The 16,599-nt window shown below is 34.9% G+C and overlaps 1 protein-coding gene across 1 annotated transcript in view; it reads right to left on the bottom strand.

The window, feature by feature from the left end:
* The window catches only part of LOC124076660 (protoheme IX farnesyltransferase, mitochondrial), a 121,897-nt gene that overhangs the window by 59,818 nt on the left and 45,480 nt on the right, over positions 1 to 16,599 (bottom strand). The gene's annotated exons all lie outside the window — the stretch shown is intronic.

Genomic DNA, 16,599 nt, shown 5'->3' with positions numbered 1-16,599 from the left:
GAGAACTCATTCTTCTAATGTCATAATCTTCAACTTTTCTAGGTTCCTTCTTATACATTATGTTTTAAATACCCCTAAATGGTCTTCTGTGATAAAAGTTCTAACCGCTGTCCATTGGCGGACAAAAAATCTGAGCAAACACAAAGTGGTTTCTCTCTGTCCTTACATTTGAGTTTAGTAGCACTGCTCTTTCCCCTCAACAATGGTATTAATAAAATAGGATTTTATTGAGTCCTCTCTCAAATTTACAAGAAAAGCAGAAGAAAAGTATAAAAATGAAAGCACAGGTGCTAGTTTCCAGAAAAACTAAAAAGGAAACCTGTAACAAAAGCATGAACTCTTTAGCTTTTATTTTACAGGATTGTAAAGGGAGAGATGGTATATTTGATTGTGAAGGAAATATTCAAAACTCTAAACAGAAAACTCCAGAAATATATCACTGAAGACTGTGTTTAATCTGAAACTGTAATTAAGATTTTGATGATAATTTTAAGTTTGGTGGGTTTACTCAGCTCCTTTACTATAGGTAAGCTGATTTACTTACATGTTATTTAATACATAAAACAGTTTTATTAAGTTTTAAAAAAGTTTCATTCTGTCTTCTGGTAACAAATTAAGGAAATGTTGAAAATAATGCCCTAGTATTGAAATTCATACAGAAAGTATTTTAATCTACCTTCATATATATTGCCTTTGAACACATTCTTTCACTTTATAGTGAACATCATTTGTGTAAAATAACAGATTTGTAGAGAGGTAGACAGACAGATGATTGATCTACCTAAGCATCTATAAAGGCTGCAGAGTTTTTCCTTCAAAAGATTCATCAAAATATATTTAAATAATCTCCTTCTGGTTTCTCTTAAACTTACTTTGTGGTTATTCTTCTAAGTTGTAGTACCCAATTAGAATGCCCTTTGACTTCCTTTTCAATGAACTGTCCTTCAGGATGTCTACAAATCAATGACCAGTTGGCCATTCATTTAAATGACTTGAATATACACAAATTATACCCCACAATGAAAATCTAATCATTAATTTTTTTTGAGAAGAATTTTATTAAGCTTTATTATGTGCTACTAAGAGTCCAGTAGAAAACTAGGTTCCTGAACCTGGAGAGCTAATATTTAATGAAGGCACACCACAGTCCAGTTATTGTGTGAGGTTTTTCCACATAGAGATTATGTCAGGGGGTTTCAATTAGTGTTTAAAGGTTCATAAGGTATAGGATGGTTTCTGAAAGGTCTTCATAGGAGATGATGGGACTGTTAGTTGGAGAGGAGTAAAGGAAAAGGGAAAGGGGGCAGACAGAAAAATGATGAAGAAATAAGACAACAAAGGGGGACAATAAAGAGGCAGAGGGCAACAAGGAAGACGACTATGAAGGTGCCTATATGGCTAAAACAATGATGATGACAAACACAAGACCCCAGAAAACAAAGACAATGACGAAGATGACAACCAAGGAGAAAAGTGTGAAAATTAATGGATCTAGTGTAATTCTTGCAAAACAATCCTACAGCAATGGATGCCTCAGATTCCAGTTTGTAAATGCAAAAGCTGAGGTTAAATGAGATTAAGTAATCTCATAAGCAATACCCCTGGCAAACAGAGCTGGCCTGAACTGGCAATTCGTCTGCTTCAGCCTCCTAAGTAGTTGAGATTGCTTAGATTTTCTCTTACAGAACAAAATTACCCTAAACAATAATGTATCTAGTGCCTTTAGTTATAAAAATATTTAATAAATATGAGAGCAATGTCTTCCTAGGAGGGGAGAAATTATTTTGAAGAAGACAGAAAACAATCCCTTATAGTATACTTATTTCTCCAGTGTAATTTAATTGGAGACTGAAAACTCCCTATTTATGTCCAAAGAATTTTACTTCCTTGACTTTTGTTGGAACCATGGCTGGCACTGGCTGGCTTTAGCACCTTCATTATATTCTCCCAGGAGAAGAAAAGAGGAAAGAAGATGCTGAGGGCTCACAAGGATATACACCTGGGATTAAAGAGCATCACAAGTTAATTTATGTAGGTTTCTCAATATGTGAGTGCAGTCTATCCTAGGCGGGTGGATGCACAGGCTAAAGAGGCAAAAATAGGCTTGCAATCTGAGTCCTCAATAAATAGAAACAAACCCAGCAATCAATATGACCCTGTGTCACCCAAAGAATTCTCCATCCTTTGCCTTCGCAGCTCTGCTGGAGTTGACTTTCGTACAGGCCTGCTAGGCTTTTCAAGGTAGGTGAGTACAGATAGCCTGATCTTCGTATTTTTATCTCAAGGAACACAAGGCTTACAATGCTTACAGTGCAATAATGACAATGACTGTGGGGAGTTCTCCCGGGTCTTAGAGAAACAGAGCAAAAGCAAACAAAAATGGAAAAGGTTCAAAGAGCTGGTTTATCCACAAAAGTTTAAATAAAATAACTCTATTCTATGAGCATTAAGAATATAGTGAAAATTATAAATGATGCTAATATCACATAGTAAGTGGTAAGCTGATTCAGACAGTTAGTGCTTAACTGGAACTCAAACACAACTGAATTCAGGTAGGAAAAAAGTAAGGACTTCAGTAAACAGTTCTTAGTGGCAAGGGGCTCATCTGTGGAGGAAAAGCTATATTACTTATGTACTGATATATTTATACACTTAAATGCTGTTTACTGAAAGAGAAAAATTTCATTTCTGTGAATTAACATTTAAAGGCAATGTACCTAATGGCATCTGAAACCCAAAGAGGAAGATTTCTTTTTAACTAATGCAAAATGGGTGTTTAAAAAAAAAATAAACGTAGAAACACAAATTTTTAGACATGTACCTTGAGATATGCTCATTTTAAAGTTAACTGCTTTTGTTTAGGTTCTATGGTCCTGCTATAAATCAGTACAGCTGTACAACCATAAATCCATCCATGATGTATTTAACTTCTCCCTCTCAGAGCACTCTATTCCCTTCCTCCAATATTCTTTTTAATCAATTATCTAAATATTTGAAGTGAAAACATTTTTACAAGTATTCATGTGTGCCCCCCCCCCAAAAGCATTCTTACAATCTGCACAATCAATTAGGAGAATTATGGATGATTTGCATTCTAAGCTATAAAATTTTGATGGCTTACTATGTATGACCAAATGAATACATAAGAACATAACAGTTTCTGTTAAGAAACACACAATAAAATGAACACAGGTAATTTAATCAAGTGATAATAGAATAAAATACATATCTAATATTTAATATTTTTTATTAATGACTACAGGGATAACTTATTGTCATATAAGCATTGTTTCTAATAGCAAAGCTAACGTTTTAATTTCATAAGTACCAGACAAATCAAAACAATAGATTACAGATGAAAATGCCAATGTTCAAAATTACATCATTAAGTATAGATAAAATGACATAATTCTATAATCTTTTCATGTTTCAAAAACATCTATGAGCATAAGGTAGTTTGTTTAATTTAAAAGTACCAAAAAAATAAGTAAATTAAACAAAATTTTTGCACTGTTGAAAAAAAAAAAAAGATAAATCAAATTTATATACGGCATCTGCAACAAATTTGAGGTACTGGCTAGGCCTTCAAGGTTTCATGCTATAATTTAAAAACCACACACACACATACATACTCTTAGAAAGATTCAAATTACTATTAAAAATGCAACTTTTGAAAAAAAAATTAAAAATACTTCTAAAGGTGGTGCTAACTTTGATGTGGCCATGTTACCAGTCTGTTTGATACTTGAGGGCAAAATAACAGCTTTTCAGAAACATATAGTTAACAGAAACACATCTAAGTGTGCAAAATACAGAAATACAGAGTAACTATTAGATATTAATATAAATTCAAATACTAGGCAAATGCATAAATTCTTAAAGCAGTGCATTTACATACACATTATGTAATTATTTAATAGATATTATTAGTGTAATATTGCTTCTTAGCTTTGATTTACACAAATACAAGAGGAAAGCATTTACTGCACTTGAATTTTTCTAAATGATCTTAAAAAAATCTGAAGAGTACAGAATATGTAAACTACAGCTTACTTTTACTTATAAACATTAAGGAGACCTTACATCAGAATATACCTTAACTCCTTTCCTGCCCCCAGTACATAAATATATGAGAAAACTTGAGTTAAGAAAAATAAGCAGCTGAAATATGCTTAGGGCGGAGCTGTCACTGAGGCCATTAGTATGTCCCAATACTGTAACTTTACTTGGTGGTAGCATCAGGAAAAGTAGTCTTCAAAAATAATCTATTTAGAACATTCCATTTAAGAAAATATACACCTACAGGAGAGAGGCTGGCTTAGAAAGAGAGCAACTAGCTTAAATTTACAAGTTGCTTTATAATCTACTTTAAAATTAACTCTCTTTAAAAGAACCAAAGCCAATTTAAAAGTTAAACCACAGTTTTGTTAAATTAGACTAATTTCTTTGAAGATTTTAGTTCAAAGATTAAATATGAAGCCCAGGATATTAAGTCCTTTGCTCCAAATTCATGATTCTATTATTCTAGGAAGCACAAATTAGAATTATTAACAAACCATTTTTTCTAAAGCTAAAAATACGTCAAAGATCAAATCAATGATTTAGCATATTTTCATAATGTGCATGCTGATTAATATTTAAAGTAAATATTTCCCCATAATTTTTAAATACTACTAAAACATTACATAAACCAAGAAAATACAGACAGCAATACTTCAAGGGCTGAGGAGAATTAAATAAAACACCACAGTACTAAAGGAATGTTACCAAGCTCTCCCTCTTGCATCCCCACTCGGCATCCCCCACTCATCAACATCTCCCATGCTCCCACCCTCATATCAATGAGATGAACAAAAGATGATCTTCATAAAAGTAATAAGAAAAACAGAACAGTGACCAGTGTCACTAAGAACATGTTGTAAATCAATTAGGCAGTTTAAAAAATGTACACATAAAAATACAGAATACGGCATTAAAATCTGAACACATCCACTCCATAAAGTCTGAAAGTTGCAAAGAGAAAAGTTTCATTTTCAGTTGTTAATTAGTTGTGTAACAGGATGTTTACTAAACCTGGATTTGTTTTACAAATATATACTATACCTCTTCAAAACTAGAAGAGGATTACAGAAATCAGAAACTTTTAAAAGTATGTTTGAATGCAGTTACTCAAGAGTTTATACTAAACCTTTTATTCAATGGTTTGACTAAAGGAATTTAAATTAGTGAGACCCAAATGGCTTAAGTTTAAATGGATATTGATGGAGAAGTAAACATTTGGGTCCATTTTAAATTAAAGATGAAATGGTAAAGTGCCTTCAAGCTAAACATATTTAAAATAATAAATAGAAAGTAATGAAAGATGCATCCTTATATGGGATTCAGAAAAAAAGACTTCTACCAATGAATCAACACAAGTACCCCTTATTAATCGTAGTGTTTTGTTAGAAGCATTTTTCTAATTGACACTGAATTAGCATTTACTATCCCAGAGAGAGTTCTCCGTGGCAAACACTTTAATGGAGGTTGTCTGATGGCTTTGGCTTTGTATTAGAGGTGTAACAAAATAGATTTAGTAAGCACAGTTAGCTGTGGTTGTATGAACGGTGCTGTGGAGTAGCTCTCCTCACCCACAGAACAAGTTATGCATGAAGCTCTTGCCCTTGACTAATATATTAGGCCCTCTAAAACAATACATTAATTATGCATTCACTGTGAGTTCAGACACTGTGCTTAATATGATTAGTGCTGCTGTCTACCCTACTTAAGTACTGACATGTATTTTAAAAACCGAAAGTAAATTGGATGCCTTCTTCTATCCAGAACAAGAGCTGTGAAGTCTTCTCAGAGAACACACAATTTAGATGGATACACACATGCCTCAACTACTAATACTAGTAGGAGTTCTGGCTAAGTTCTTTAAACTCATAGGCATTTCCCTCTGTAATCCTCTCTCAAATTTTCTTTCCTCCCCAAAGAGCTGCATTTCATCGCCTGGCTCTGAATACTGGCCTCTGAATATGTTTTAAATTTTACAATGTGGTTTTCAGAATTAAAGCAAAAAAATTATTTTTCAGTTGCCAAAATTTTTTCCTCTCTATTGCAAATGAACCCTCTTAGTAAAAGGTTAACTCAGAAGCGAAGAATGGATTTAATGCTGTAAACATTACAAATAACACCTAAAACTCCATTCTAGACAGTTATGGGGCTTTATTACATTTTTATTAATAAGCTGGCAATGTTGTGTGAGATAGGCATCTGTCACTTCCTATCAGCTGTAGGACTAGAGCCTTCTGTTTTCAGGGAATGTTGAAAACTACAGCCTTCATGAAACGTTCGGACTCCACGTGGCAGGATAAAAACTTTTCTAAAGTTATTTTACCAATGTGCATTCATCAGTGACAACCTGTGTAAATACATTTAAAGATGAAGTTCACATTTCACTGTTTGCCTTTCTGGGGGCAGGGGTGGCGACCAGCATCTCATAAATCAATTTGTCACCTGCTTTTACTGGCCATTTTCTACAGGATTGCAAACCAAAGTGAAAACTGGGAAAGTGATAGAAAAAGAATAGACTGAAGTCATACTATACAACAGGGAACATTTTTAACATTGGAGAACATTTGTTTCAAATATGGTTATGACTCAACATTAAACAAATAAGACTCAACGTTTGCCATATTCATATGGCATTAAACCCCCAACCTTCACAAGCCCTTCTTATAGCAGGAAAGAAGATTTTACATTTTGACAGATGAAGAAACTGATGAGAGGAAGCAGGGGCAGCTGAGCTGTGCCCAGAAGCCTGGGGGATGGGGGTGGGGTTCTCTATCACAGTAATCTGCACTGGACCACTAAGGGCAAAAACATGGCAGGTCATTCTTCCCCCTCCTTGTATAATTCCCACAGGTAATCGCCTAACAACCGGGTGTTATGAAATGAATACACCATCTTAATTATCAAGAGGCCCATTAACAAATTACATGTGCAACATGAACTGTGAAGACAAACACATGTCAACAAAGGACAGCAGGACTGGCAACAGCACTCTCATGAACAGAAAAAATAAAAAATAATCTACCTAGTGTTGTCCTAGGAATCTGCCTTTAGCCTCTGAATTTTATGTTAGTGGAAATTAGAAAAAAACAAAACACTGCAAAAATATTCTCAGGATATAGCTCTTTCACTAAAATTATTCCACTGCTCTACTTTTAATGAAATGGCAATCAAGTGTAAATACAAATCTTGAGTACTTATTTACAATTCACAAATTTTGTGTCAAATGGAAGAGGATAAAGCAGTTCTTCCTATCAATAAGAGAGAGCTGTCAAGCCTAGCTGAGTGGTCGCCCTGCAATATTTGATGCAACAACTAACCTATTTATAGCTGAACTGAGCAGAAAACAAGTCAGGTAGCCTGATTTATTCTTTAGAGACCCACTGTCACCTTGACAGGAGGGAGAAATGTGAAACTAACCACCATGCAATCAACTGTAACTGCTGTAAACATTTTATCTGCTTTTAAGTAACAAAAGGCAAGTCTAGTTTCACAGCTGGGTACTGTTAATATGGAGCACGAAAAGAGCGGAAAGTACTTGATACTGAAAGGAAAAATGTCTAGGTAAGAACATCATATGGTTTGACTTAAAAATGGACTGATTAAAGATACTTAAACTACTCTTGAACATAAATTGCATGCACCTGTTGTTCTCTTATTAGTAGCCCTTCCACGCCCCTGTGAGCATGAGAATACTTTGACATGGACAGAGAGCCCTGGCTGACTCGAGCTCACATTGCCTAACACTGGAGGAGACTGGATTTATTAATCAATTTCACAGTTTCTTTGGGATATGTTATTTACATTAAAATGTAATACCAAATAGACCACAAAAATAATATTTATATTCTCTACTTAGTGCCTTTCATTACAAACTACCTTCCTAATTTTATGATTTGTATAAATTTTTCTTTTTAATCAGACAAATTAGTTTCATGTGTTTTCATCATGCTTTAGGCTACTTTATCCACACAGGGAAAACATCCTGAATTCTTTAAAAAAGCTTAAATTTTCACAGCTCATGCATTAATAATATTGCCTACGTGAGTAGATTCTATTCAAATGGTCTTAAGCAAGTTAACGGTTCAAGGAAGAGAAGTATGATTGAGGGAATCCACATTCACTATGAATTGTGAATGTATAGCTTAAAAGATTCTGAAGCAATTCCTTCTCAAAATCAATAGTTGACATATGGGCTGACAGAAAAACAAGCTAGTTTTAATGACAAAAGAAACTGGAATTCTGAGTTTGAACTCTCACACTGATGTAAGGTATTATGTCTCTGAGCCTCAGTTTGCTCATCTGTACTCATATGACAACACCTATCCTAGGTACTTTATAGAACTGTGGGAAGAGCAAAGACCCAGTACATGAAACAGCTCTGTAAAGTGTCGAACAACTTAAGATAATATATTGTCATTTTCACTCTTGGCCCTCTCTCTGTATCCAACTGCCACATCAACTTAGGCGCTGTTTTATCCATTTCTTTGGTGTCAACAGAGCTTGGCTTCTGCTCTCAAGCACTTTTTAAAGCAGGCAAACTCCATGTAAAAGCAACTCCCCTGAAGGAAAGCATTAGTGAAATATTATCTTGGTTTCTTTTAGTACAGGTGGGATTTAGTTGGTTTCTGGCATATGTGCAATTATGAAAGATATTAATTTAATGTGGTTTACTGAAGTCATGGAATGCCAGCCCCTGGATTGGCTGGTAATTTGGCATCTGTGATGACTGAGACCCTGTGGTGTATTTTGTGGCAGTGGGCAGGCCAAGTCTCAGAGATCACAGCACCATTCTCCAACTGGCAGGACCAAGAGCATTTTTCTTGCTCAGAGATTTCCAACAGTCACTGCAAATAACCAAGACTTCAGTCAGATTTACACTTGAAATCTTAGACCACAGGGTGAGGCGCCAAAGGTATGGCAGGCTTAAATCATCAACAAAGAACATCATAGAAACAGAAATGAAGGTAAAAGAGTCTAGGCATAGGTACACTGTGTTGATATTTGGTCAAAGCAAGATTAGGAATAAGGTTGGGAAGTCAGAGTCAAAACACAGAGAGGAGGGTCTCAGAACTAGATAAACTAGGATGACTTCTAGCTTTACCACTTGGATAAATGGCCTTAGACAATTCTTGTTCCTTCTCTGAGCATCCATTTTCTTATCTGTCAGACAGAGGTAACAATACCTAGTTCACAGGGTTGCTATAGAAATAAAATCAGATGATAGTGATATCATTATTACTATTTTCATTATCATTATTACAATTATTTGTAAATTAGCCAAGCTAGAGTCAGAGGAATTGTTATTACCAAGGCATGGGTCAGAAGCATTTGCATGATGCAAGAAGAACAAAATAAGTTCAAAGTATAACCCACTTGATAAAGAATCAGGAGATACAGAAATTAGGGGCAGAAGAGTTTAGGGCCAGTAGCAGAGGTAGAATTAGGGTGACTCCTTGCCTAAGGCCGGCAGTATTGACACAGTTCCAGCAGAGTTAGGAATCAATGGCAACAGAATCAATCAAGTGACAGATTAACTAGAAGATGGAGACAGATTATTGGAAACACATTTTATTGAAGAGAATCATGTATGGACTGAGAAAAGGCAGCAGTCTCTGGCAGGCAAATTTTAGCTAGACATCCACAAGTCTGAAAATAGCAAGATTTCTACTCAGAGATCAGTTTTCGTGATGGTTCAAAGATACCCATAAGACACAAAGTTCCTCTTGGTAAAAAAGCACATAGCTTACCATCTCACCTCATCCCACCCTTACCAAATTGAAAAGTGACAATAAGAAGTGTGCACAGAAAGAAATACACCCCAAATCAGAAGAGCAGCAGGCTATATTTTATTCTCTTGGTATGGCTCACTATTCTTGGATTAGTAACTAGAAAATTCATGGCCCTAGAACAACCACACCGTAAGTCTGAACAAGACTAAGAATTTAGAAAAGATCTTTAGTCAAATCTGTTTTGCTTTTAAATTAACCAAATTTTAACATTCTTGAAAATTCCAAGTTTAAAAAATAAGGAAATTATCTATATAAAGAAAGAACTAAAGATTAAAATTGAGAGTTCAGCATTTCTTTAAAAAAAAAGTTTGTCAATTTCATGAAACACCACTGCCAATCATTTACTTGCAATTAAAAATACAGAAACATATTTTTCCTCATCAGAATCTTGTAATTGGGCTAAATGTCTCTAGATTTTTCACTATTTTTAAAAGAAATTTAACCAAAAGACGATAACCACAAGAAATAGGCAAGCAAGGATTTGACAAGGTCACAGATGATGGATATCAATTCATTTACTTGGTTGGCAGTGACTGCCAAGACACATGGAAGATTTTGCAGCCCCATGAGTTTTACAGGGAAGGGGATCCTGGTCACAAAGTGATGTATACACCACCTAGGCTGATGTGTACATTTGCATACTGATAAAACTATAGCTCAGATTAACTTTCTCAGAATGTAGGCCCTTTTAACTCAAATCCATTTCCTTTTACATATTATCTCTCATTTCTGAGTTCATGTTTCCTATAGTTCCTATGACTATGGTAATAACACGCTAACTGGTCAACATGCCTTCAGGCTTTCCCCACTTCAATGGCTCCCTATTTCCTTCTCAATCAAATTTGAATTCTTGGCTTGGCAATTATGATACTCAATAATATGGCCTCAGCCTGCACTCTGACATTCTAGGCCTCTTCCCACCACACAAATGTACTTGTGTATGTATGGCTTCCAGATTTTCTGCTTTGGCTTAGGTTATTTCTTCTGACAGTAATCTTTCTCTCCTCATTTTTAAATTATGCTCATCCTACATACTCCAGCTAAAATATGCTGCCTCATCGAGAAGCATTCACTCTTTATCATGGAAGCCAGAGATGATCTTTCTTCTGTGACATATCACTTTTTCTTCTTTGCTGAACTGCAGTTATCTGTATATGTAGAAAATACATACATTTCTCATTGGGTTGTGAGAGTAGAATAATGTCTTATTTACCTGTCTCCACTGATAGTACATGATAGGTAGACACTATTACTGTTTCCATTTTACAGGTGAAGGAAAGTCAAGTAATTTACCCCATATCACACAATTAATGATAGTCAGGACTCAAATCTGTGTCCTCAGTCATCATGGTATAGAGCCTATCAGGACACTGCAAGAACCACTCATTTTTGTCCCATGTTAATGTCACCTTCTGTTATGGTGCCTCACTGCTAGTCTGTGATTTCCTCACCCAACAGAATAACAAAATAGCTTTTTCAAAGTCTTCACCTCTATATCCAATGGAATGGACTACACAGTCTTCAACTCATATAATCTTTGGCAGCATTCTACACTAGTTAAGCACTCCTTAAAATGTGTCCTACTTCCATGATACCATGATTTTCTTCTTCCCCTCCTTTGCAAGGTCATCTTCCTCCACCTTTTGTTTAACAGTTCAGCTCCTCAAGGCAAGTCCTAGGCCATTTAATCTCGTTAGTGTCCCCAGCTACAATTACTATCTCTATATAGATGACTCTTAAAAATCTATCTATAAAACATTTCCCTATTCTAATTTCTAGACCCATGTATCCTTTGATCTACTTGACATTTCCTCTCAGTTCAACTGAAGTGATCTCAAAATTAACAAATCCAAAACTGAATTCATGATCATCCCACCAAACCTAGATCATCTTTGAGTAGTCAATGGTATCATCATCTACTTCATTTGACTTATACCCCTATGAATCATTCCTGATAACTTCTTTCTCTCTTCCCTCTACTACGAATCAATTTTTAAGTACTGTTCATTTTATCTCTGAAATCTGTCTCAAAATTGTTCTCAACCACTCTTCTCAATAGAATAAGCCATAGTTACTTTTTGCCTAAAGTATGGCAAAAATTTCTTGTCTTTTTCTGTATCATTCTGGCTCGCTAACAAATCTGATAAAATATCTCTCTCTACTATAGCACAAGTCTATTGCCCTGAAAGTAAAATAAATATTAAAGTAGCTTATAGAACTATAAAAGTTCTAACCTCTATCCTCCTCTCCAGTCTCAACATTTCAATACCATCCTCTCTGTCTCTGTCCAGTTACAATGTTCTCAGTTTTTCTATACCATGCTTCCTCCCACCACAGAGCTGTGCACATATTACTTTCCCCAGAACACTCTTCCTGTCCTATTTGCCTAGAAAACCCTCACTCATCTTTAGGATTTCAGCTCCAGCATCGGTTCTATACCTTGGTACACTTCAAATGGTACCAAGTACCTCTTAATTGCAGCATGTAAAGCAGTTTTATAATGTTTAAATAAAATGTGTGATTAATTATTATCTGCCTCCTAAGTCCCCACTAGGTCCACTGACAACGAGGATTATTTGTCTGCCCCTAGGCCCCCAGTGTCTAGGGACTGGTACATATAATAGAAGCTAAGTTGAAGACACAATAGCTGAACATGAATTGAATATGTGGATGAACTGCTTCAACAAAGGCATAAAATACCAATTTTCACAAATTATTGGAAGTAGATCCAGAAAATGTCACCTCAAAATAAATGAACACTGGAACCCTACATCAGCCTTCAGCAGGAAAAATATACATATCAATTGTTGGAAATCAGAGACAGAGAAAAGGGCGGTAGCTTCCAAACTGCAGACACTACAGATCCAAGTAGACCTTACATACATGATACATCATATAAGGAAATATTATGACTGACCATACCTCTTTCAATTCAGTGATGAATAAACAGGGAAATTACAACAGTGGCACTGTCAAAACTCAACATTAAAAAAAGGAAAACAATGCAGTGGAGTGTCTGAAAAAAGTCCCTACTAGGGAAAAACAAAATAAAATTTGGAAATCAATGGCTTTTTACTCTCAATACCATCAAAGAAGATATGACAACAACCTTTCTTGGAGAACAAAAACAAAACAAAACAAAACAAAAAAAAAATAGCTGAATAAAGGCAGAAATTTAAAAAGGGTAAGAAATGGAATTTTTTTCTCCCAGTGCTGGGGATCAAACTCGGAACTTTGCACCAGCCAGGTTAAGTGCTCTATCATTGAGCTGTATCTCCAGTCTTTGAAACTATGTTAAAGAAACTAACAATCTAAGGGTTGACAAAGAAAACCTAGCAATAAACATTTGAAAAAAAGTACAAATCTAAATTTTGAAAACATTACATGCAGAAACATAAAATATGAACAAACAGGAAAAAGGCATATTTCTTTGATTCTTACACAATGCTTTTTCCCCTGCATTTTAATATTTCTTAACTAGAAATTCATTCTCAGACTGACTTGATTATTTAGTAGTGTCCAGTGTTATATGGCTATCTTCCAGGTCTCAAGTGTTAGTAAAAGGCTTTATAACCTAAGATATACTTTTTGTTAGGAAGACCAAAGAGAATAAAGATGTATATGTCACCCAAATAAACTTAAAAATACAATGGGGTTTTCATTAAAATCCTATTCTTTAAAAGACCTTCAAAAGAAATGATTCTTAAGTTTATTTGAAACAGTAAACAGAACAAAAAGTCTTGAAAAGAAATGCGCAAAGACTGAAGTCCTCAGATATTAAAATACACAATAGATATATACTATTACAAAGATGTAGTTCTTCAAACAGAATAAGCTAGTGAAGCAGCAATAAAACCAAAATAGAATATAGCCTATTATAAGTGTGGCCTTTAGAAATGATCATCGGATAAAAAAATTACAATTTAGTATTGAATTAAATTATATCACCACCTCATATTTTAAGTCCACAAATTAAGATGATTGTGTGTGTGTGTGTGTGTGTGTGTGTGTGTGGTGTGTGTGTGTGGTGCCAGGTATTGAACCCAGGGCCTTGTGCATGTGAGGCAAACACTTTACCAACTGAGCTATATCCCCAGCCCTTAAGATGATTTTTCTAGTGATCTTTACCAAGAAAAACAATTACAAAAAACAGCTTTTATATTTACAAATGTAGGGCTCCCATACATCCTAAAACAACACAAACATAAACACAGATTACAGTAAAGGACAGGCTCAGAAAAGTATTTGTAACAAAGCAGTAATGTCTTTAATACAGGAAAAAAAAAAAAAACTCTTGCATATAATTTTAAAAGAAAATATCTTGTTCTTTGTAGTTATACATGACAGTAGAGTCTATTTTGAAGAATTTATACAAACATGGAGTATGTATTATTCTAATTAGGATCCCCCTGTGGATGTACATGATGTCAAGATTCACTGTAGTATATTCATACATGAACATAGGAAAGTTACGTCAGGTTCATTTCACTGTCTTTCCTATTCCTATCCCCCTTCCCTTCCCTTCCTTTCCTTTTGTGTTCCCAGCACAACATCTAAAACAGCCACCTTCTTCTCCTTGCCATCCCGACCCCTTGTTTGTTGTTAGCATGCACATATAAGAGAGAACATCTGGCTTTCGTTTTTTTGGGACTGGCTTATTTCACTTAGCACGATAGTCTTCAGTTCCATCCATTTACTGGAAAATGCCATCATTTCATTCCTCTTTATGGCTGAATAATATCCCATTGTGTGTGTGTGTGTGTGTGTGTGTGTATACATTTTCTTATCCATTCATCTGTTGAAGGACACCTAGATTGGTTCTCATAGCTTAGATATTATAAATTGAGCTGCTATAAACATTGATGTGGATGTGTCATTGCAGTATGCTGATTTAAAATCCTTTGGATTTATACTGAAGAGTGGTATAACTGGGTCAAACTATTCCTAGTTTTTTGAGGAATCTCCATAGTGGTTGTACAAATCTGCAGTTCCACCAGCAATGAATGAATGCACACTTTTCCTCACATCCTCAAACATTTACTGTTACTGATATTCTTGATAACTGCCATTCTGATTGGAGTGAGGTGAAATCTCAGTGTAGTTTTAATTTGCATTAAAATAAAATATTTTATTTAAGTAGATAAAAGGCATGACAGAACAATCATAGCAATTAAAAATTAAATTTTAATACGTATTTGTAATTTATACATATAAAAGCACAGGACCATATTCCTTTTCTCAAAACTTAATGTAAACCAATTTTCTGCCAGGCTGTGCAGAAGCAGGAGTTGAGAGTGGGTGGCAGAATGTTCACACAGGGCCTGGGAAGTCCCTGCGTGATTTTAACTAGAAGAGGTGATCTCACATTTGTAGTTGTTGCTGTTTTAGATGTTGTGCTGGGAACACTGTAGAATGCAAGGCAGAAGTAGCAACACCACTAAGGAGGTTATTACAACAACCCAGCCAGAGACAAAGGTGGTGGGCTGCAAGAATTGGCTGGAGAATGTAACCATCCTCTAGCAATTTCTCCCATCTTCCACAACTAGAATATGTGCGTGGACACAATCAGCTTAGTTTCTGGCCTGAGCAAATGAGCAGCGATTGTAATGGAAGTCTGAGCAGATTTTAGGGAAAGATTAGAAGTTCAGTTTTAAACATGTAACCCTTCTGGTATCTTGGTGAAATCCAGGTGCAGCTGCTGATAGGCAGTGGGATATACAGAAAGTCTGGGTTTCTGGATCTTGTATTTTTTTTCTTCTGGTAGTGAAGTTTCTGAAGAGGAAACATATCACTGGAACACATTTGCACTAAAAGCTATTTGCTGTAAGCACACAGAACACATAACTTAAAACTCTACCATCAAATCGCTTGAATTCCAATTAATGAAGAATAATTTTTAAAAACCTTTGAATGACAAAGATTAATGCACAATTTTATTATTGTATGAAAAACCTAATTTGCTGTTATAAATAACTTTCACATTGCCATTAACCTTTGCTTGATTTTATCTGATCCCTTGATATTGCCCAAATTTAATTCAACTTGTTTTATTATAAACTCAGTGCTAATCCTTTCAAAGTTGACTATTAAAATTTCCAGGAAAATGTGTACAAACAATAGGATTGTTCTCTGTACACCATAAAATGTAATTATGTTTTGAAATGACAGCTTTGATGAAGTTAGAACAACAAAGGGACAAAGTTACACAAAGTTCAGGCTCTTTTAACTGTTTGATTTATGTTCTTATTCCTGGCTACTTTCTCATTCACTTATTCAAGAACCATTCACTAAGAACCTATTTGTCAGGTACTAGGGATTAAAATAAAATATGCCTTTCTAATCAAAGAGGGGCTCATAGGCTAATGGAATATTCAGATATGTAAAAACCTAATGAAAGTGCAATTTAATAAATGATGTCACAGAAAAAATATACAAGGAGCTAAGAAATCACAAAGGACAATGTGTCAAAAACAAGAAAAGGTTAAATCAAAGTCTAACTTATAAGTTTATGAAAAGCAAGTACTAAACAAATATTGATTAAAACGATCTTAGTGTAAAAGGGTAAATAGACTAATATGGAAATGTTTTTGTACTATTACACAGAAATTCCTAATTATCATAATTTAAGGATATCAATTTTAGGTACTTTCTATCTAATAACTAAGAATTATATAAGCATACAACTGTCATTCTTTCACCAAATTACTTAAATCTAAAGTATTCATCAAATACCTCAGGGACGGACTTCTTT

This window comes from Marmota monax, unplaced genomic scaffold (genome assembly GCF_021218885.2).
Source record: "Marmota monax isolate L192 unplaced genomic scaffold, Marmota_monax_Labrador192_F-V1.1 WCK01_AAM20220418_F8-fsc00251, whole genome shotgun sequence".
NCBI classification, from domain to species: domain Eukaryota; kingdom Metazoa; phylum Chordata; class Mammalia; order Rodentia; family Sciuridae; genus Marmota; species Marmota monax.
This window is presented reverse-complemented; position numbering and strand designations above follow the sequence as displayed.